This window comes from Tamandua tetradactyla, chromosome 21 (assembly GCF_023851605.1).
Source record: "Tamandua tetradactyla isolate mTamTet1 chromosome 21, mTamTet1.pri, whole genome shotgun sequence".
Lineage (NCBI taxonomy): Eukaryota > Metazoa > Chordata > Mammalia > Pilosa > Myrmecophagidae > Tamandua > Tamandua tetradactyla.
Genome location: NC_135347.1, coordinates 45,852,075 through 45,874,982, shown reverse-complemented (window position 1 = coordinate 45,874,982; position 22,908 = coordinate 45,852,075). Strand labels below are relative to the sequence as shown.

General features: G+C 34.6%; 1 long non-coding RNA gene across 1 annotated transcript in view; it reads left to right on the top strand.

The window, feature by feature from the left end:
• Positions 1-22,908, top strand: part of LOC143665359 (uncharacterized) — a 75,509-nt gene that overhangs the window by 42,971 nt on the left and 9,630 nt on the right. Inside the window, exons 2-3 of the long non-coding RNA XR_013166908.1 lie at positions 6,801-6,954; positions 15,200-15,345. This is a non-coding gene — a long non-coding RNA (uncharacterized LOC143665359). The remainder of the gene's footprint in view (positions 1-6,800; positions 6,955-15,199; positions 15,346-22,908) is intronic.

The window sequence follows — 22,908 nt, the reverse complement described above, 5'->3', positions numbered from 1 at the left end:
TAAAAAACAGGATCCTTCGATATGCTGTCTACAGGAAACACATCTTAGACCCAAAGATAAACATAGGTTGAAAGTGAAAGGTTGGGAAAAGATATTTCATGCAAATAACAACCAGAAAAGAGCAGGAGTGGCTATACTAATATCCAACAAATTAGACTTCAAATGTAAAACAGTTAAAAGAGACAAAGAAGGACACTATATACTAATAAAAGGAACAATTAAACAAGAAGACATAACAATCATAAATATTTACGCACCGAATCAGAATGCCCCAAAATACGTGAGGAATATACTGCAAACACTGAAAAGGGAAATAGACTCATATACCATAATAGTTGGAGACTTCAACTCACCACTCTCATCAAGGGACAGAACATCTAGACAGAGGATCAACAAAGAAATAGAGAATCTGAATATTACTATAAATGAACTAGACTTAATAGACATTTATAGGACATTACATCCCACAACAGCAGGATACACCTTTTTCTCAAGTGCTCATGGATCATTCTCAAAGATAGACCATATGCTGGGTCACAAAGCAAGTCTTAACAAATTTAAAAAGATTGAAATCTTACACAACACTTTCTCGGACCATAAAGGAATGATGTTGGAAATCAATAATAGGCAGAGTGCCAGAAAATTCACAAATACGTGGAGGCTCAACAACACACTCCTAAACAACGACTGGGTCAAAGAAGAAATTGCAAGAGAAATTAGCAAATACCTCGAGGCGAATGAAAATGAAAACACAACATATCAAAACTTATGGGACGCAGCAAAGGCAGTGCTAAGAGGGAAATTTATTGCTCTAAATGCCTATATCAGAAAAGAAGAAAAGGCAAAAATTCAGGAATTAACTATCCATTTGGAAGAACTGGAGAAAGAACAGCAAGCTAACCCCAAAGCAAGCAAAAGGAAAGAAATAACAAAGATTAGAGCACAAATAAATGAAATTGAAAACATGAAAACAATAGAGAAAATCAATAAGGCCAGAAGTTGGTTCTATGAGAAAATCAATAAGATTGATGGGCCCTTAGCAAGATTGACAAAAAGAAGAAGAGAGAGGATGCAAATAAATAAGATCAGAAATGGAAGAGGAGACATAACTACTGACCTCACAGAAATAAAGGAGGTAATAACAGGATACTATGAACAACTTTACGCTAATAAATACAACAATTTAGAGGAAATGGACGGGTTCCTGGAAAGACATGAACAACCAACTTTGACTCAAGAAGACATAGATGACCTCAACAAACCAATCACAAGTAAAGAAATTGAATTAGTCATTCAAAAGCTTCCTAAAAAGAAAAGTCCAGGACCAGATGGCTTCACATGTGAATTCTACCAAACGTTCCAGAAAGAATTAGTACCAATTCTCTTCAAACTCTTCAAAAAAATCGAAGTGGAGGGAAAACTACCTAATTCATTCTATGAAGCCAACATCACCCTCATACCAAAACCAGGCAAAGATATTACAAAAAAAGAAAACTACAGACCAATCTCTCTAATGAATACAGATGCAAAAATCCTCAATAAAATTCTAGCAAATCGTATCCAACAACACATTAAAAGAATTATACATCATGACCAAGTAGGATTCATCCCAGGTATGCAAGGATGGTTCAACATAAGAAAATCAATTAATGTAATACACCATATCAACAAATCAAAGCAGAAAAATCACATGATCATCTCAATTGATGCAGAGAAGGCATTCGACAAGATTCAACATCCTTTCCTGTTGAAAACACTTCAAAAGATAGGAATACAAGGGAACTTCCTTAAAATGATAGAGGGAATATATGAAAAACCCACAGCTAATATCATCCTCAATGGGGAAAAATTGAAAACTTTCCCCCTAAGATCAGGAACAAGACAAGGATGTCCACTATCACCACTATTATTCAACATTGTGTTGGAGGTTCTAGCCAGAGCAATTAGACAAGAAAAAGAAATACAAGGCATCAAAATTGGAAAGGAAGAAGTAAAACTATCACTGTTTGCAGACGATATGATACTATATGTCAAAAACCCGGAAAAATCCACAACAAAACTACTAGAGCTGATAAATGAGTACAGCAAAGTAGCAGGTTACAAGATCAACATTCAAAAATCTGTAGCATTTCTATACACTAGTAAGGAACAAGCTGAGGGGGAAATCAAGAAACAAATCCCATTCACAATTGCAACTAAAAGAATAAAATACCTAGGAATAAATTTAACTAAAGAGACAAAAAACCTATATAAAGAAAACTACAAAAAACTGCTAAAAGAAATCACAGAAGACCTAAATAGATGGAAGGGCATACCGTGTTCATGGATTGGAAGACTAAATATAGTTAAGATGTCAATCCTACCTAAATTGATTTACAGATTCAATGCAATACCAATCAAAATCCCAACAACTTATTTTTCAGAAATAGAAAAACCAATAAGCAAATTTATCTGGAAGGGCAGGGTGCCCCGAATTGCTAAAAACATCTTGAGGAAAAAAAACGAAGCTGGAGGTCTCGCGCTGCCTGACTTTAAGGCATATTATGAAGCCACAGTGGTCAAAACAGCATGGTATTGGCATAAAGATAGATATATCGACCAATGGAATCGAATAGAGTGCTCAGATATAGACCCTCTCATCTATGGACATTTGATCTTTGATAAGGCAGTCAAGCCAACTCACCTGGGACAGAACAGTCTCTTCAATAAATGGTGCCTAGAGAACTGGATATCCATATGCAAAAGAATGAAAGAAGACCCATCTCTCACACCCTATACAAAAGTTAACTCAAAATGGATCAAAGATCTAAACATTAGGTCTAAGACCATAAAACAGTTAGAGGAAAATGTTGGGAGATATCTTATGGATCTTACAACTGGAGGCGGTTTTATGGACCTTAAACCTAAAGCAAGAGCACTGAAGAAGGAAATAAATAAATGGGAACTCCTCAAAATTAAACACTTTTGTGCATCAAAGAACTTCATCAAGAAAGTAGAAAGACAGCCTTCACAATGGGAGACAATATTTGGAAATGATATATCAGATAAAGGTCTAGTATCCAGAATTTATAAAGAGATTGTTCATCTCAACAACAAAAAGACAGCCAACCCAATTACAAAATGGGAAAAAGACTTGAACAGACACCTCTCAGAAGAGGAAATACGGATGGCCAAGAGGCACATGAAGAGATGCTCAATGTCCCTGGCCATTAGAGAAATGCAAATCAAAACCACAATGAGATATCATCTCACACCCACCAGAATGGCCATTATCAACAAAACAGAAAATGACAAGTGCTGGAGAGGATGCGGAGAAAGAGGCACACTTATCCACTGTTGGTGGGAATGTCAAAGGGTGCAACCACTGTGGAAGGCAGTTTGGCGGTTCCTCAAAAAGCTGAATATAGAATTGCCATACGACCCAGCAATACCATTGCTAGGTATCTACTCAAAGGACTTAAGGGCAAAGACACAAACGGACATTTGCACACCAATGTTTATAGCAGCATTATTTACAATTGCAAAGAGATGGAAACAGCCAAAATCTCCATCAACAGAAGAGTGGCTAAACAAACTGTGGTATATACATACGATGGAATATTATGCAGCTTTAAGACAAGATAAACTTATGAACCATGTAATAACATGGATGGACCTAGAGAATATTATGCTGAGTGAATCCAGCCAAAAACTAAAGGACAAATACTGTATGGTCCCACTGATGTGAACGGACATTCGAGAATAAACTTGAAATATGTCATTGGTAACAGAGTTCAGCAGGAGTTAGAAACAGGGTAAGACAATGGGTAATTGAAGCTGAAGGGATACAGACTGTGCAACAGGACTAGATACAAAAACTCAAAAATGGACAGCACAATAATACCTAATTGTAAAGTAATCATGTTAAAACACTGAATGAAGCTGCATCTGAGCTATAGGTTTTTGTTTTGTTTTGTGTTGTTTTGTTTTGATTTTACTATTATTACTTTTATTTTTTTCTCTATATTAACATTCTATATCTTTTTCGGTTATGTTGCTAGTTCTTCTAAACCAATGCAAATGTACTAAGAAATGATGATCATGCAGCTATGTGATGATGTTAAGAATTAATGATTGCATGTGTAGAATGGTATGATCTCTAAATGTTGGGTTAATTTCTTTTTTTCTGTTAATTAAAAAAAAAAAAAAAGAGAAGGGATAATTGGAGATGAAGGGATACAGACTGCACAACGGGACTGGATATAAAAACTCAGAAATGGACAGCACAATACTACCCAATTGTAATGCAATTATGTTAAAACACTGAATGAAGCTGCATGTGAGGTATAGGTTTTTTGTTTTTGTTTTTTTTGTTTTTTTTTTCTTTCTATTATTGTTTTAATTCTTATTCTGTTGTCTTTTTATTTCTTTTTCTAAATCGATGCAAATGTACTAAGAAATGATGAATATGCAACTATGTGATGTTATTAAGAATTACTGATTGTACACGTACATTGAAATGATTTCTAATTGTTTTGTTAATTCTTTTTTTAATTAATAAAAAAAAAAAAATTATACACAAAAAAAAAAAAAAAAAAAAAAAAGCCAACTTATATTATGCTAGTTGATTTAGCAGCCTGGAAACCATACAGTATACCAAAGGGAAAATTCTAATACCCTTCAAGAGTAAAACTGATCGAAAACTTTCCTCTTGTTATCTAATCAAACATCTTCCCTAATAGTCCAATTCACAGAATCTGTTAGTTGTCGAATGCCATTTTCTAGTAGAAGCCACCAGTTCACAACCTCTAACTCATAAAGACCTCCATGAAGGCTTGCAACAAGGATGGCTGTCAATTAAACTCAAGTAACAATTGAAGGCCTGAACAGTTCTGCCTAAAAAAAGAGATGTAAAGAAGCTATGTTTTTTTCTCTTTGGATTTTATACCAGGGAATATAGAAGGTAACTTAGTTAGTTTGGAGCAGACAAGAGTAGTGATTCAGGCATATCTTGAGAAAAATATTTTTTAACTATGAGAACAAGATGAAAGTATCTTGAGTCATTAGCACTGCCATTGGTGCTAAAACTTAGCTTACTAGAGTCTGTCTATACCTATAAAGTCTTCCAATTTTCTTAAGTTAGTGAGTTCCTTGAACTCCAGAAGCCAACACTATACAATGACTTAAAAACTGTATATAAAAACCAGCATCATGGGTGCATGGGTGGTTCAGTGGTAGAATGCTACTTTCCATGTAGGAGACCTGGGTGTCGATTTCCAGACCATGCACTTCCCCTCCAAAAAAAAAATCAGCAACATTTTTTATGGCAACCCACAGCATGTTCTTAGAACACTGCTAGATTCTATAGGTAAATTTTAATGAAATGCAGGATATGAACAATGTGCTCTAAGACCTTTGTGATTTCATTGGAAATAAAAAAGTATAAAGCATGAAGCATTAAAGAAAAATTTAAAAATACATTAAAATACAATAATGGGATAAACATTGCACTTTCTGGTGGAACTTAGAAAGTTTGGGGTCACTACTATTCAACAAAGTTTTAATGGAGGAAAAATCGTCATAGAAAGGAACAGGGCAGAGGTGAGTTCTGAATAGTTTAGAGAGATAATCACCAGGGAGAAAAGCATTTTAGGAGATGGTAGCATAATAATTGAATTTGGCATGTTTATAGGACAATATGAAGTTTCTCCTGAGTAAACATACTAAGGATAAGGGTAAAATGAAGTTCTGAGTTCACATGATATTTGTCAGAAAACCAAACAATATTATTATATTGGACAAATTAGAAACTAAATGGTCTTCAAAATTTACTTTAGTCATTCATTCTATACATTGTTTTTGTTGTTTATTCACTTGTGCATGACTTCACAAAAAATACATTGCATGCTCAAAGACAAAGTTCAGTCAGCTTTGTACTCTTTTGGGGGTGCAAGGGTAGTTCTGTGATAGAATTCTTGCCTGTCATGTGGGAGACACAAGCTTGATTCCCAGCCCATGCACTTCCCAAAAACAAACAAACAATTCAACAAATGGTGCTGCAATAATGGGATACTCACATGGAAAAATAATGAAATGTGACCCTGGCATACAGCATACAAAAAAAAAGATATAAGTAAAATTTAGGCAGCTGTATTGGTAACTGTTGTGACTCAATCTTATGATCAAGATTCAGCCCCCTTTTATGTCCCAAATTAGTTCATGGTGTTATTGCCCAGCAATTGATTGCATGGCCTATTTGAAGAGATTTCACCACACATTCTTTCTGCAAGGCCACTATTTCCCTAAACCCAACATGTTAAGTAGTTTTCTACTTGTTCTTATTTTGCTGATATCACAGGTTGGACTTTTAAATCTCTCTGATTGCTGAGACTAACCACTACCTCCTATTAGATCCCATTGGCCAAACTCTTACCTGTAAGATTTCCAAGAGTTCACTTTCAGATACTCTGAACTTTCTCTCAGAAATCAGAACTTCATCTTTCCGGTTCAGCACCTCTAATAACATTGCTCATTCTCACTGAAATAACTTGATCTTTCCCAGCTTTTTCACCAGATATGCAGATTTCTCAATAATAACATGTGAATGATTATTTTTTGGAATTAACTTTAAACTACTATTGAAAACGACAAAAACTGGAGCTGTGTGAGTGAGGAAAATAATTCATGCTAAAAAACAAAAGACATGGTTGAAAACAGGGGTCTAGACCCAATTTGTCATGCAAGTCCAATGACAACTTAACATACACGTATGTGATGATAACTCTTTTGCTAATCAATTTTCTCCTTTGATGATACTGCAGGAACAGAGTAAATGTACTGTATAAATCCATATTAAGGGCTGTAGAGAAGATTGTGCTCATAGGGTATGAGAACAAGGGAAGACCTGGTCACAGGGCACAAGAACTAGAGAAGACATTACTGCCAGGATATAAGCTTCTGCAGAGCTCTCAGAAGGTGGGTGGAGTCTTTCAGCTCTCAACCAGAAAGGACCAAATACACAATAATGTACGGGTCTAGAGAAACGGAAATTTCACATATTCCTTAAATATCCATTAATGACATGGAATTCCAGAGATTATCTCTAACATTTTTTCCATATGTCTATTATACTTTCTAATTTCTAAAAAATATAAAGTCTATTCTTCAGGATATTTACTTCTCATGATCTAAACTAATATTAACTTCATGATATTCATGGGCAATTTTAAACAATGGAATGTGTTTGATAACAGTAAGAGCTATCATTCGGTATGAGAAAAAACTTTACATGAATTGTGTCATTTAGTTATCAATATAATCCTAAGAAATAAAAATTGTTTTTATGTCCCTTTCATAGATAAGGTAACTGAGGTTAAAAACGTGAAGTGACTTGCCCAATGGCTCATAGCTTCATGTTTTTGTCTAGAGGCACATAAACCTCTTATCTTTAATTTTGAAAGATTTTAAAACGGTATTTAATAGAAAGATGTGAGTTAAAGGATTGTCATTTGGACTACTTATAACTGATGATCATAACCAATCTTGACCTTTATATCTCAGGGTTCAGTAATAAAGTGTACTCAAGTTGGGGTTTATGTGGACAGAGAGAAAGTGTATCTTAGGGAGTTAATGATCCTTGGTAATGTTAGATGAACTGACTTCAAGGCCATGGTCACATTTCCTGGTGGCAATAATTTTAATGATCGGGCCTAATTATGATGGGACTGATCATAATGAATGGAATTTATTAGGAATACATTGTTTAATCCTTGTAAGGGAAATCAACTTCTGCCAGATAACAAATTATTATTTTATAAAGCACCTTTCCTAATGCACTTCATGTTAAGCTGAACTATTCTATTTTGTTTGACTTGTATCATTGAATAATCCATAGACATGTCAAGCAGGAAACTGCAGCCAATGCCACTGTAATAATTAAGATGATTTCCATGTAGCATCAGGATGAGATCTAAAGGATGGAATTACTTCTCTTGACTATTTTCTCTTCAGAAATGTAGCAACTAACATCACATTTGCTACATTTGTTTACAAACTTTTTCTATGGATGTATATCTTACTTTTATCTGTTAATCCTATGTAGCTTTTTATCTGGTGTGGTTTCCCTTACTGTAGTATTGTGACAATGAATATACCTTAGAATATTTTAAAAATAGTATATCTAATTGCAGCACAATAATACATTGAAGGGATTTAGTTAATTTATTTAGTCATTTTTTTGTTATTGTACATTCTGGTATTTTTTTACTAGTATAATATTTTTATGAGCTATCTTATCTAATATCTTGTCTACATTTTTCTTATTTTTTTTAGTATATATTCCTAGACATAATACCACTACGACCACATCACCAATATAGATGGAATCTGATTTTTTAACCATGGCACTTTGGCTCTAGAGTCTGTATTTTTAGCCACTACACCCTAGATACATGGTTGATTTGAAAAAAAAAATTAATTAAAAACTTGGTATTCAAATTTGCCCTGCTTTCCCAGAGACAGAGGATAAATAGGACATATAAAAATCCCATTTTTCCCACTGAGTCATGAAAGCCTGATAGTCAGTTTCAGGAATTGAAATCATTAAAAGGTTATTATAAAAAAAACATCAAAATTGAGTCTCACTTCTCTAAGAATTACATGTAAGTGATAGAAACACATACTCCAGACCTGAGGGAATCTTTTGTAAGGCTTGATTCAAGCCCAAGGTAGGTATTCTAGAGGAGCTGTGAGTCCTCTGAGATTGTCATTTCTTGCCTAATCTGATGGAGGATTAATTGAAGTTTTAGCAGTTAAGAAAGAAAAGCCATAGAAAAGATGTGACAGAATGTATTTCTCCATGTATATCATAAATCCACTTCATTTTTGTTACTCATAGCAAAAAGTATCATTTCAAATTTGGCTTTGATTTGAATGTGGATTCTGAACTTTTGTACAAAAATTAGTAACTTGAGATTAGTTGATACCTTTGCTTCCAACAACTCTTTGATGTTAGATTATTTTTAATCTGATGATGCTAGATTCATTTTTAAATGAAATTCCTAAACTATTAAACTGTTTCCTGATAACTCTTATATTCTGATTGTAGTTTATGGGATTAATGAAAAGAACAATTTATTTGTGCTTCTTTTTTTTTTTAATAGCTGGAACTAATGGCAATTTCATGTCTCTGTTGCTTTGAACAGTAAAATATATCAGAAATAGAAAAACCTCAAAAAGCCAGCCCTTCTAAACTGTATTTTAGGGGATCTGGAGACACTTTTCAAAAGCATAATTCATGAACACTCTCTTTATGGAAGTGATAGTATGAATTATACAATTTGTGGAGGAGAAAGATTATTTTAGGTAGACAAAGTTGGGCTTCTCTTGCTCACCAACTGTATTAAAGAGCTTTGAGTCTAGCTAAAAGACTACAACAGGTTATTTTTAAGTTCCTTTCCATAAGGAGTCTTTTGCCCCCTTAAATATAATAGTTGCAACTAAATTATTTAAAACTGCTATCTGTAAGTGTTATTTTTTGCTCCTTATCATTTCACAATCCTATAATTATCAGGTTGTAACCAATTATATTACCACAGTTTTTCTGACTGTGGTTGCCATCATAAGATATGATGATTTTGAAGAATATTTATGTAATATGTTATCTTCGGAGGCATGTCTTAAGAACTGGCATTAATTATTATTCAGGTTAATGTTTGTTGGAAGGATAGGAGGGCTCCACAACCTCTCTCTAATGGAGGTCTCAGAAGACAATTTAATTGGACAAAGTATATTGTGGGGTGATAGGTAACTCATCTTGAAGCTTTCTACATGCAGCAGACACACTATAATTTACCTAGAGTTTATTTGGTGTGTCTTGGGTGTACTGAAGTTGATTTATATAAAAATCTCCCTGAATAAGCCTTGTAATTCTGTATACTTTAATGTAATATCTGGATATATCCAAGACTATGGTGGGCTGATAATTAATAAGTATTGGTAGAGTTCCCTGATGGACTGAAGGAAAAAGAAAAACTTCCTCATCAAGGAAATACCAGGTGCACTCTCAAACATCGCGGACTCCCGAGAAAAGAGGCCAAGTCCTTGATTTTGTGGCCTGTGTTTATGGAAGTTATTTCTGTAGTGGACAAGCTAAGACTACCTATAATGAGGCCTAAGAGTTGCTTCCAGGAAACCTCTTCTGTTTCTTAGATGTGGCCTCTCTCTAAGGTCTGCTCTGCAAGGAAAATCAGTACCCTCCCCCCTACAATTCAGGGGTGAAAATCTCCCTGACAATGTGACAAATGATTCCCAGGGATGAATCTGGTCCTGGAACCAGAGTTCAGTAAAACCTTCTTGGCCAAAAGTGGGAAAAGAAGTATAAACAAATAAGCATCAGTGGATAAAGAGACTTCAAATAGAGTGGAGAGATTATTCTGGAGGCTACTGGTATGCATGCTTCAGGTAAATATTGCTAATTGCCTTGGTTTGTCAAACTCAAGCAATATCATTCCTGTTAACTCTTAAGAAAAGGGCTCTAAATGAGACTCTATAAAAGTTTCATGCACTAAATTTACTTTCTTGAAACTAGTAACTTCCAGAGGGTTCCTAGGCCAGACAAATCCTGAAACCCAGAGGGACCAGCCTCTCCTAGACTATCAACTAATTCCATCCCCCTATCCTCTATTGCTGATGGACCTTCTCAACATAAAAAAGTTAAAATGGGTAGTTCTCAAAGATCCCTATAAATGGAGAGAAGGATCAGAGGAGAAGAGAAAACAGGATTTAACAAATGAGCATGACTGCTGAATTACTATATTGAAATTTCTTTTAGTTTCCAGGATTTGGAGAGCTGAAAGTAAATATCCTTATTTCCTTTATTTATCCTGAAGGTTGACCTGAAGGTATCAATTAAATTGAACCAAATCACTAATGGTTAAAATGTATATTGCTAATTTTATTTTTATAAAACAATTGTATTTTAACAGAAATCTCTAGTCCATTATCCAAAAAGGTTGTCTGGTATGTAATTTACTGTCACTGGTCCAGGACCATAAGAAGATATAAAGATGAGTAACAACGAGTAATAACTTTTGCTCATATACTGCTCTGTGCTGAGCATTTATTTGTATTATAAAATTATTGCTAACCTTAACACTGATCATTGAACATATTTTTTAAATTTTTGTTGATAAAACAACGTACAAACACATACATTCTTAACATACAAACATTCCATACATGGTGTAGAATTAATGGCTCACAATATCTTCACATAGTTGTATATTCATCACCACTGATCATTTAATATTAATTCTAGAATGAAACAGCCCTTAATACAAATTTATAATACATTTTAAGTTAACTTAAAATATAGTTTTAATCATGGTTACACAAGGAAACTGCACAAAACAGAAACAAGATTTTATGATTAAAGCAAAAAAGATGTATTACATTTTATATCATTGTTACAATCACATTTCAGTGTTAAATTATCTTTTCTTTTTCAGAAAACATGGTTTCTGAACTATCGTTTCAGTTTAAGATTACTTCCTAAAAGGTTTTTGTTTAAACTTCAAGTTTATACAAATTGATTTATAAACTTAATAGCATTAGGCCTTATTATATTGGCAATGCAATTCCAAGCCTCTTGTATATTTTCTCGTGATATATTTCTTTTTGTTGTTGTTGTTAAATAATCAGGCACAATAACTATTCAAGATATTTGCAACACTGACTAGTCTCTTAACAACAGCTCTCTGATACCTATCACTATTGTTTCTTTAAGCTAGCAAGTAACAGGTAGAATTAGATTGGTTGTGGTATTTATGCAGGAGAAAGAATGGATCAGGGAAACATCTATAAATATCAGCCAAGGAAATGTAGGAGGAATGCGGAAACTCTCTGAGCAATCAAACCGTTGCTCATCTGTAGGAGTCCAGCTCCACTGTTGACTTTCAAAGCTTTGAAAGTCCTTGGCTCAGGCAGGACAGCAGGTCAGTGATTAAGTTTGGGTAAATTGCAAGTTTACAGTTCTACGGCTATAAATATATCCAAACTGAGGTGTCCAGGGAAAGATACCTTGATTCAAGAAAAGCTTATGGGACCAGAACACTTCTGTCACTGGGAAGGCGCATGGCTGGAGTCACTGAGGTCTCTGCTTCTGGATTCTAACAGCTTCACCTGGAGCATTTACTTTCGGCAACTCCAAATGTCTGTGTCACTTGTTGGCTTGGTTGGCTCTGCAGGACCTTGGGCAAGGCAGATTTCTTTAGCTAAGGTAATCCCCAAACAAGACAGTAGGCTGATGGTCCTCTTGCAGCAGCACACCCATGGGGTAAAGCTGAAGTGGAGTTGTACCAAATCACAGCTTTAAATTGCTACCCTTTCTTGGTCTGCAAAATAAAAGACCATTTTTCACAATACCTGAGTGCTCCTATCTGCTCCCATATTTTATGACTTTTTTTAAGTGGGTTTTAAATCTTACTGTACAAAATATTAACAAGACTGGAATTCTCACACCACTGAATTCTAAGCTTAGCTCTTTTTTAACCTACAGTTCTGTAAAGTTGCCAATCAAATAAACATATTATTTAATTTTCTTCTGAATACTGAAAACCATGTTTCTCTAGGCACTGTTTAATCTGATGAACAGCCAACAGAGATGCAGGCGCAGCAAACTATTTAATATAAGTTCCCTGCAAATGAATTAAAATATAGAACATGGTATATCCTAAATGATTTATTTAGAGCAAAATTTTCATATATTTCTTTTAAATGATAGATATATTTTATGGATGCAATTGACACTTTTTTCTCCATGTTTGCTCTCAAAGAAAGCATACTATTTTGTAAACTGGTATATGAATGCTCCTCAAGGACTCCAGGAAAAATTAGAATAATTTTTGAATTTTCTCTCCTTGCTTCCTTGCTCATGTTCAACTGAAAGTGAATTTATAGGTTTTAATCATCTTGAAGCTGGAATTCGACCAGTAACAAGTGGCTATTTAATTTGCTATCACTTTAACTAGCTTCAGCTGTGACAGAGCCTTATCTTCGGCATCACTGCTGGATCAGAATAGCTGTTCTCTCTGGTGTTTTTTGTCTCACTGTTCATACTACAGATTACCCACACATCAGTGAAGACCTGAGATTTCGATAGTGAGCACAAATAATGCTAGGATATTTCTGTACTGAAAACTGCTACTTGGCCAGGGCTTTTGATGCATCCTGGTTTGCTAGCTGACAGAATACAATATACCAGAAATGGAATGACTTTTAAAGAGGGGAATTTAATGAGTTGCTAGTTTGGAGTTCTAAGGCCAAGAAAATGTCCCAATTAAAACAAGTTTATAGAAATGTCCAATCAAAGGCATCCAGGGAAAGATACCTTGGTTTAAGAAGGCTGATGAAGTTCAGGGTTCCTCTCTCATCTGAGAAGGCACATGGTGGAACACAGTCACTGTTTCTCTCTCAGCTGGAAGGGTACATGGCGAGCACAGCATTATCTGCTAGCTTTCTCTCCTGGCTTCCTGTTTCATGAAGCTCCTCGGGCAGTGTTTTCCTTCTTCATCTCCAAAGGTCGCTGGCTCGTGGCCTCTCTGCTTCGTGGTGCTGCAGCATTCTCTGCTCTCTCTGAATCTCCTTCATTCTCCAAAATGTTTCCTCTTTTATAGGACTTCAGAAACTAATCAAGACCCATCCAAATGAGTGAAGACACATCTCCCCTAATCCAGCTTAACAACCACTCTTGATTGGGTTACATCTCCAGGGAGATGATCTAATTACAGATTCAAACATACGTATTGAATAGGGATTATTCTGCTTTTACAAAATGGGATTTTGATTAAAACATGGCTTTTCTAGGGGACATACATCCTTTCAAACCAGCACAGAAACCAATAATGTTCATTAGAGAAACTGAAACACAGCAATAAAGAAAAACGAATACAAAATAAAGTATTTCCTCTCATATAGGCTATTGCTATAAGTCATATAAGAGGTGACAGTGGCTTGAACTAGGATGATGTCAGGGCTGATGCGAAACAGGGAGATAGGTTTTTCACAAGTGATTGACAAATGTCAAATGACATCTACACGATGACCACAGAGAATGTTCTCATTTAAGATATCTCTGCAAGCTTAAAATCCTTGGAGACACCTGGCAAGCAATGCTTCTGCAGGAGACTAATTATTACCAGCCAGCCTCCTATATGTACACACAGGGGCTGGCCGGGCATAGGAGTCAAGACCACATAGTGGCAAACAACAGGACTAGAACTCTTTATTTTGATCTGGCTATAAGCAGGAGGCTGCTCTTCTATGAAATACAGAGCTAAGTGTATAGTATGTCAGTTTAGTATTGTAAATTTCTTAAGTAAATTATAAGTTGTGACATTTGTGCAAGACATTCTGCATACTCTTCATGCAGAACTCTAAATCTGAATCAGGCATCTTATCATTTATAGATAAGAAATTATAGAGAAATTTAGCCAAGCAACTACTCACTATTAATAACAATACCCATGCTTAAATGTATGGAAATACTATTTCTCTTATTTCAAGCTATAATGAACACCAATTCATAAAGATTTATCAGTCAGGGCACCTTACATTTCAAAAAAGTATATTGAGATGGAAGAGGGCTATGGAATTTCCATTTTCTTGCCCCAAACTATCTCCTATTTTAAACATATGAGGGGAAAAAAAAAACGCAACAGAGCTATTTTATAGCTTTAAATTTTAACAGCCTATAATGTCAAGAAAAAATTAAACATACAAAAGAGGCAAAATAATTTTTCTTAAGGCTAGGAGATGAAATAGATTTAAACAAGGGAAATTGGTTCCTTTGCATACTCAACTCTCAGAAGTGGTTTTTAAACTGCATTATTAACTAGGGTCATTTAGAATTGCACTTAGGAGTCTGAAGGCAGAAGCTATTAGGTAATCAGATTGTTGTCATCTACCTTTTTCTGAACTTCCCATTCTCTTCTTTCCAATTACTACAAAATTTGTCTTTGCATACACTGGTGTTATGCTATAAGCTGTCAATCTGACTATTGTACTTCCCTGCTTAAACTCCTTCGGCAAGTCCATAATATGGCAAGGGTAGTCTTCTTGATGCCCTGCTTTGGACACTGCAATTTAACTTTTCCAAACACTGAGCTGTGACTGTTTCTCTACATACAAAGTACTATTTCATGCTCCTACTTTTGTCTTTCAGAACTCATTGGAACCATAGTCCGAGACTGTGTTCTTCCTACAGACTCCTGTAAAAGGCTCAGATTTATAAAAGGCTTATTTATGCACAGCATTCTCTAAATTCTTTATGTATTTAATGTTACCTAATCCTCACAAGAGCCTTATATGGTAGGTAATGTCATTCCATTTTATAGATGAGGAATTGAGTCACAGAGAGGTTTAACAAAAGTCATTTGTTTTATAAGTGGTAAAACTGGACCCAGGATCTTGGTGCTTAACCACAGTTCTACAGAGAACCTGTGTAAACTGCTATCACATTGTTACCTCTATTATATGTGTTTATTGTCTTTCACCTGTGTCAGTTTCTTGAGAACAAGGTCTGGTTTTATTCCTCTGTATGCACTAAGTGCCAATCACAATCACAACACCCATTACTCAATCAGTGCACACTAAAATTTGCTGAGTTGAATGAGATTTTAGAGAAATGTTAATAATCTTTACCTTCTGTGCCATTCCTGGCACATACAGTCAATTAATTTTTGAATGAATAGAAGAAGGGGATGTCAGGTAAGAGCCAAGGAAGAAAGGAAAACTAATTCTAGTGGAGTCAATAAAAAGAAGGTCAAGAGAGTGTAGAGTTCAGAACACTGACATGTTCTGAACAGATTTGTCACTTACAAGCCATTTTTCCTTGGAGGAAGCATTTAATCTTTGTGGAGCCCCACTTTTCATCTGTAACATGAGAGTTGCAGTGGATATTATCTAAGGTCACTTTTAGATTTATTGCTTTGTTCAAAATAATGGGAAAGTTGAGGGTCCAGTGAGGATGACAGGTGTTGTTATTTTTCATATCCACACTTGTTTGAACTTTAATTGGCCTAATCTCTCTAACCCACTATCAATGACCTTCACTGAACATCCATAGGTCTCTAAATCACAAGGAAATGAGAATTACTGAGTCTCATCACACACTAAAGACCTAATTTTTTTAAAGTTATACTAACCAAGTGATAATATATTTAAAGGAAAAACAACTCCCTTTCATATAAGGGAATACTCTAACAATGGATAATGGGCAACAAAAGGAACTTTTTATTTATTTTTGTTTACTGTAGGGACTTAGACTAGCACCACAGCCTTGCATTGACTGGCACTCTTTGAGTCATGGTAATTTATAAATAGTATTCCTTTTGTCCATGGGAGTGGCCAAGGTGCCATGAAACTTTTCTTATCTTCTTCCTCAATGAAGAAAAATCTACAGGAAAGTTGGGTGCTAAATGTACTAAATTAACAAAGTAGTTTTTCTTACAAAAGAGTTTTCTTAGTTTACTTACTATAGAAAATTCTGGTAACCAAGATAAATGAAGACCTTTAATATACCTGCTAAATAAATATTTAGAAGGGTCATAAAAGAACACTGAAATGGTAGGCTTACTAGTATTTACAAGGTAAATATCAATGGAGAGAATTGTTTTTAATTTATTGACCATGCTCCCAGGTGTCTGAGAGGCTTTCCTTCTCAGCCCACTTCTCAATGGTATCGGATCCTAAATAAATAATGCATTTATAACTATGTAAATAGCAAATCTATATACTATAAAGTATTTTCCTGTGACCAAGGCTGTTATTTGCCCACTGATAGTGGGAATGGCTTTTTCATTCTAAGACTACAGATTCCATGAGCAGACTTCAGGGCAGAAGATGCTAAAACGTCTTTTTAGAAGGACTTTAAACAACTGAGAAAAGTATTTTTAAATTTTCGGTCCCATTCACTTTCTTATGCAACTAAATGAGAAATGACAGTTATGACTGAAAAACAGAATCTTTCTTTGCAAAGCTATTTTGAACCACTCCCCAAAAGAATGGTTTCATGTTTACCACAGCCAAGTTCTTCTACTTTTACCTGAGGTGTGCTGAGTAAAGTTATACCATGTTGTCTTTCTTTATAGGATATGCTGTCATTGCATAGGTTAACATTAGTGTCTGCCCCCTCAACTCTCTGACCTCGAGTCTTGTCTCCCATCTTCCTTTCACTTGAACCACATGGGTCTGTGGGATCCAACTTGGAAGCTCTCATTTTCAGCACAAAAAATCCCATCAGATAATTTTCTACATGGCTAATGGCTCTACTTCCTTGATGACATCTTGACAACGACCATGTTCTCAATCTGGTTTAGACAGCGAACTACTTTAATTAAATCACCCCCCACCCCCAATCACAAAGTAAAAATCATTTTTACATTTTGGAAATAGCCAAAAGAAATGAAAAAAATCTGCTTTAAAGTACTTTATATTCCTTATTGATGAGAAAATTCTGAAGAAGCTGGATATTTATCCACAAGTGTGTTTCAGAGACTATGTCTAGATTGGGTAGATATTAGATTTAAGTCTCCAAGTTCCCAAGTGACTATCCCAAGGCACACTCTTAATTGTATTCTTGGAATGGTATATGGCTTTTCTTTTTACCTAGTGTCTAATTTTAAAATTCCAGATGTCCCTAAAGGCTTGAAAAAGTTAGATTAGATCAGATTTAACTCATTTAACAAGTATACAATACCTACACCTTTTCATTTTAAAAAAACTCTGCATATCTTGAGGGCTAAATTTGCTCGGTTTCTTTGTGTGTGTGTGTGCATGAAAGAGACAGAGAGGATATTAAGAAAAAGTTTAGATTTAGATTGTGAAAATAAAGGAGAGAGAGAAAGGCTTAAAACAATTACAGAGACAGTGAATTTGTATTGCAAATAATTTAAACAGTACGGAGATGGTTTATTGCTAAATTGCTAGGATTTATGCAGATATTAAAATCTATATGTCCTTGGTGCTAAAATATTTGATATGACTAAGTAGAAATAACACAGAATGTTTTTATAGTAATAATATGGAAAAAATAGATGGTATTAGGAAGAAGAAACTATAAGCTTTAGTGGTCCCCAAATGAAAGTTTCTGAGTAACTGAATAGTTAAAAACAAACAAGCATTATTTGTGACTGTGGGAGGAACTGATATATGGCATTTTAGCCCCTCCCATTTCTCAGTACTATTTACTCAATTTTAGAATCTGTTATAACTTTGTCTTCTTTGAGAGATTGAGCCATGTCCTATTCGTTTTTTCTCAGACCTGACAATTTCCTGTGTCTAATAAACTCGTAATCTTCATTGATAGAATTGATATGCCAGTTATCTCCTGTTTGCCATCCAATTCTATTTTACGCCTTTCTCTACCATCTTTGTTCCATAAGTTGACCTGTCTCGCAGGTCACTTTATGAATGCATATCCTTTAGTCTCTTACTTCCCATACTGTTAAACAAACACAGAGCCCTGGCAGGAGGTTGGAGGTGAGATCACTCTATTTATTCTGCTGCCTGCCTTGCAGGGTCACCAAGCTGGCTCTGTCCTTCCTCTGAAATTGTAGTCATCTCACGGTAACCCTCTTCACACCCACTCCTTTGGGTTCTGTACTATTGTTTTGACTTTTCCTGACACCTTACCAGGTATTTTTACATAGGGTCTTTTTGAACGCTTCCAAAATTGTTCTAATTTGAGCGTGCATTCCACTTATATTGGGATTCTGACAGATAACCTTATTGCCATTCATAAGGATGAGTAGCTTATGAACCTTAACATCTTGCAAATAAGCAGCCTGCAAATGCTGGCCCAATGTTGTTTACCTTGCTAACATAACTTCTGTGACTGTTTCCTTCCTTCCTGTAAATATATGCGACACATAGAACAAAAAGATGGTGGAAAGCTGATGGTGTTTCTTTTCCCTTTAGACTGCTAAAGAAAGTATTAAAAATAAAATAAAACACAAAAGTTTACTCTTTCTTCCTCACAATCAATAAACCTTTTGAAGCAGACAAGGTTTAGAGAGGAGAAATTCTTTTCACAGGTCACTGCATTTAAAGTGTAACTCCCTCCAGGAAACTGCTTTTTTAAAGTATTCTCTTAAATAATCTCGAAATGGTCTTGGACTGCAATCTGTAATACCATTTTTATAGTTTAATAGTCCTAGGTCTGCTCTGTTAAAATGTGGTGTATATCCTGCGGCACAGTAAATATAAATGCAGACTATGGACCTGCTCACAGTACACAAAATACTCAACTGGTAGTTATGTGCAGTATAATAGCAATTTGATTTTTAAAGACTGAAGCATTAATAGGATGACTGCTAGCTACAATATTTATGTTTTCCTTTCCTCTTTTCCCCTTACAATCCTCCTTTTGACAGTGATATTTTAAGAAACTGATTTAAACACCTAATTGCTGTTTCATGTGTTTTCTTCCCATTCACCATAGCTATTTTTTTTTTGACATGGCACGCACCAGGAATCGAACCTGGGTCTCCGGCATGGCAGGCAAGAACTCTGCCTGCTGAGCTACCATGGCCCACCCTCACCATACTTATTTAACAGTAGCTGTATCTCACAGAGATAATTCTGTTTTTTGTTTTGTTTTGTTTTGTTTTTCAGAACTAGGGATGAGGTTCTACCAGGGCTGTGTTCTCTGCAGTCTCTAATTCAGCAGTAAACTTAGGAAGAGAGATAAACCAGAACAGCTTATGTGGTATTTACAAATGTTTCCCTGTTTATCTGTTATTAGTAATTTTGAAAAATTTTCTTCATTTCTTTCTCTCTCACAAACTGCGGAAGTATTGTAATTTAGGGTAGAACATCTCAATATCTGACAATATGTCAGGGCAAGGGGAGTAGTTCTAGGAAGATGGAATCCAATTAAAATTGAATATTAGAGACTTAATAAAAATTATCTTGCTATTCTATAGCAGGAAACTTTTCACTGGACTGCCTGATGAAGCCTTCTCCTCTTCTTTACCAGTTTTCTTCCTTTCTTCTCAGAAATGGTACTCTTCAAATAGGAAATGCTTTTAATCTATCATATATCACATTTTTTAAATAAAAAAGTCATTTTATTGCCTTTTATATTTAAAAGAATCTTTCCACCACCACCCAACATCTGAGACTTCAGAAATATAGTCATCTCTTATAATACTATTTTCTCTTTCTATTGTGTTTGTTAGAATTATTAATGCTGCCTAACAAACATAGATACACTATTTATATGCAAATGTAGATCTGAAATTATACCAGTGACATACATAGGGCCGAAATTCATGTTTGGGTACTCCTTTTAGTCTCACACAAATTTATGATGATGTCATATCATTGTATATCTTCCAGTAATTAGTTCTTGATCCCATTAATGCATTGCCAATCTCAGCTCTCATCACAGAAGCCCAATGGATGACTGAAACAGCTACACAATTTCCCCTTCTTCATCTTCTTAATATCTCTCAGACATATATTTCATCTTTCTTTTTAATTGATCTAAAATATTTTACAAATCACGCCAGCAGTCTTTAGTGGCTGCTGCATGAAAAATGCCCAGCTGTTCTTCTGTTAGCATCTTAGCAGTTTCACAAAAGTCAGCGTGATCTTTACATCCTTCACCCTCATTGTCTGTATCTTCAAACTTGAATTTTACCCCATTCCTTTTCCCTTCCTGAAGTTTCCTCCTCATAATCTCCACAAACAATTCAGTGACAATTTCAGACATGCTAAATTCCTGCTTCTTTTGTGATAATCACAGGCTTTCCATGACACACAAGACACTTGCCATATCATTATTTTATTTCTTCCAATGAGTTAAAATTGAGCTAATTTGTATTCTTTATTTTCTAGTTCAAGTGTACAATTATTTTTCTTCTGATTTTAGAAAGTAAATGGCAAAATAAGAGTTTGATGTGTTTTTGTCAGACTTTATCAAACTTTTTGTCAGCTTCTATTGTGTGCTTTTTATGTGGCTGGAGTTAAGAATATATCTCAAACTGTCTTGATGTTCCAGGATAAACACAATAGTTTAAATTAAAGTCAGGAATTAAGTAAATCAATTCTATGCAAACAGAAATTACTACATTTCATAGACTATAAAATTGCTTCTTAGCTATGTAACACTGGATGATATGATATGTTTCTTGATTTCAAGTTTCATAAGATACAAGGAGTACAATACCATGAAACTACACAATTCTTTCATATATCTTAAGGAAAGACAGATTTAACTGCATTACATTATCTTTCTGGAAAGGAACTTGGGAAACTGAAATGCTCAAGAAATAATTAGAAAGAAGACTTATAGGAAGAAGGTAATACAGCTTACGATAATAGAAGCATGTTTCTTATTACCTTGAAATATTTACCCACAATTTAGTTCTTCTGATTTTATCCACCATCAATTTAAGTTCTCACTTTCTGTTTTTATGCTTCACCAAACCCAGATTTCCAAATAGTGATTGTTTTGTTTAACACATTGTGTGAAGAAAAATATATGCCAATTCATTATCTTCCTTGATTTTTGTCATTAATTTTAATGATGTGACAAATTTCTCCATACTTTAATTCAATTATTTAACTGTGATTCACTGATTTAAACGCTAAACACAATGACAAATGGTAAAATAAGGGGATTATAGCAAGTCATTTGCAGATAAATCATTTTAAATGGCTCCATGTTTATCACACATAAACTATGTAGCAAAATGCAATAGTTTGGAACTCTCCACAGGAGGGAAAGAGAAAGAAAATGAACAAAGTGGGTAACACCAGCAGGGTTTCAAGTGGGAGGAGAACAGGAAAATGAGATTGTTATTTTTGTTATAATGTCTATAGATTTTCAGAGAAGAATTTCAATTTAAGAAGAAATGGCCAAAAATGTCACCTGGTAGAAAGTTGTTTTCCTAAGTGACTAATGACCTCGATTTTTTCCCATTGTTATGCTAAATTGAATTGCAAGCTTATCATTGCAATGTAAGCCTGTTAGATAAAGGTATCTGAAGCTATTTCAGTTTCAATTCATAGATTTTAATCTATGTGGAATCAGAAACAAAAACCACATAGTATATTAAAGAAATCGACTTCTAAACTATTAATTATTCATTGGATTTTTGAAAGAGTTAGGGATGAGGTATAGCTTCCGTGTTTTATTTTAGAAAAAGAATGCATATTGCCATCAGTGGGGCCAACGGGTAGTATCTAATCTAAATGAAAGTTCTATTAAACATAATACCTAAGATTATTGTTAGAGCAATTAATTTCAGTTATCAGTGCTAAAGGTTATAAGTTTATAGCAATAAGTCAGAATTGACATTTTGGTAGGCCAAACATAATAGTAGTTTAGATTTCATTGCCATCTGCTTTTAACTGTTATACAAAGAGTATTATGGTAATCAAATAGTAAAAATGGATTTGCATTGTCTTATACTATTTTCACTTCAAAACTTAATGAAGTTTGGAGCCATAGAAGAGAATGAATCTAAGGGGCTCACACAGAGATCTTAGCTATTATATTGGTAAATATTATATTGGTAAAAAAACATCAGAATGTATTTAAACAATTTCACTACAGTTATATTAATAATAAGGATATCATTCTATCAAACACTTTCATGTTCCATGGGTTAAGATGAATTTTAACAGAGAAAAAAATAATATTGTAATTCACGTTTACAATGTTTGAGAAAAATTCCAGCTCTACTATCCTGTAGTCAAACAATAATAGTAATAGATGCCCTACTTTCTATATATTTTGTTTTGTGAAAATTGTCCTGAAAAACAAATCAAAATTACAAAATATTTATTGGGCATGAAAGATGTAATGCACTGCACTAGGCTCTGTAAACCCCAAGCTAATAAGTCAAACATGACACTGACCTT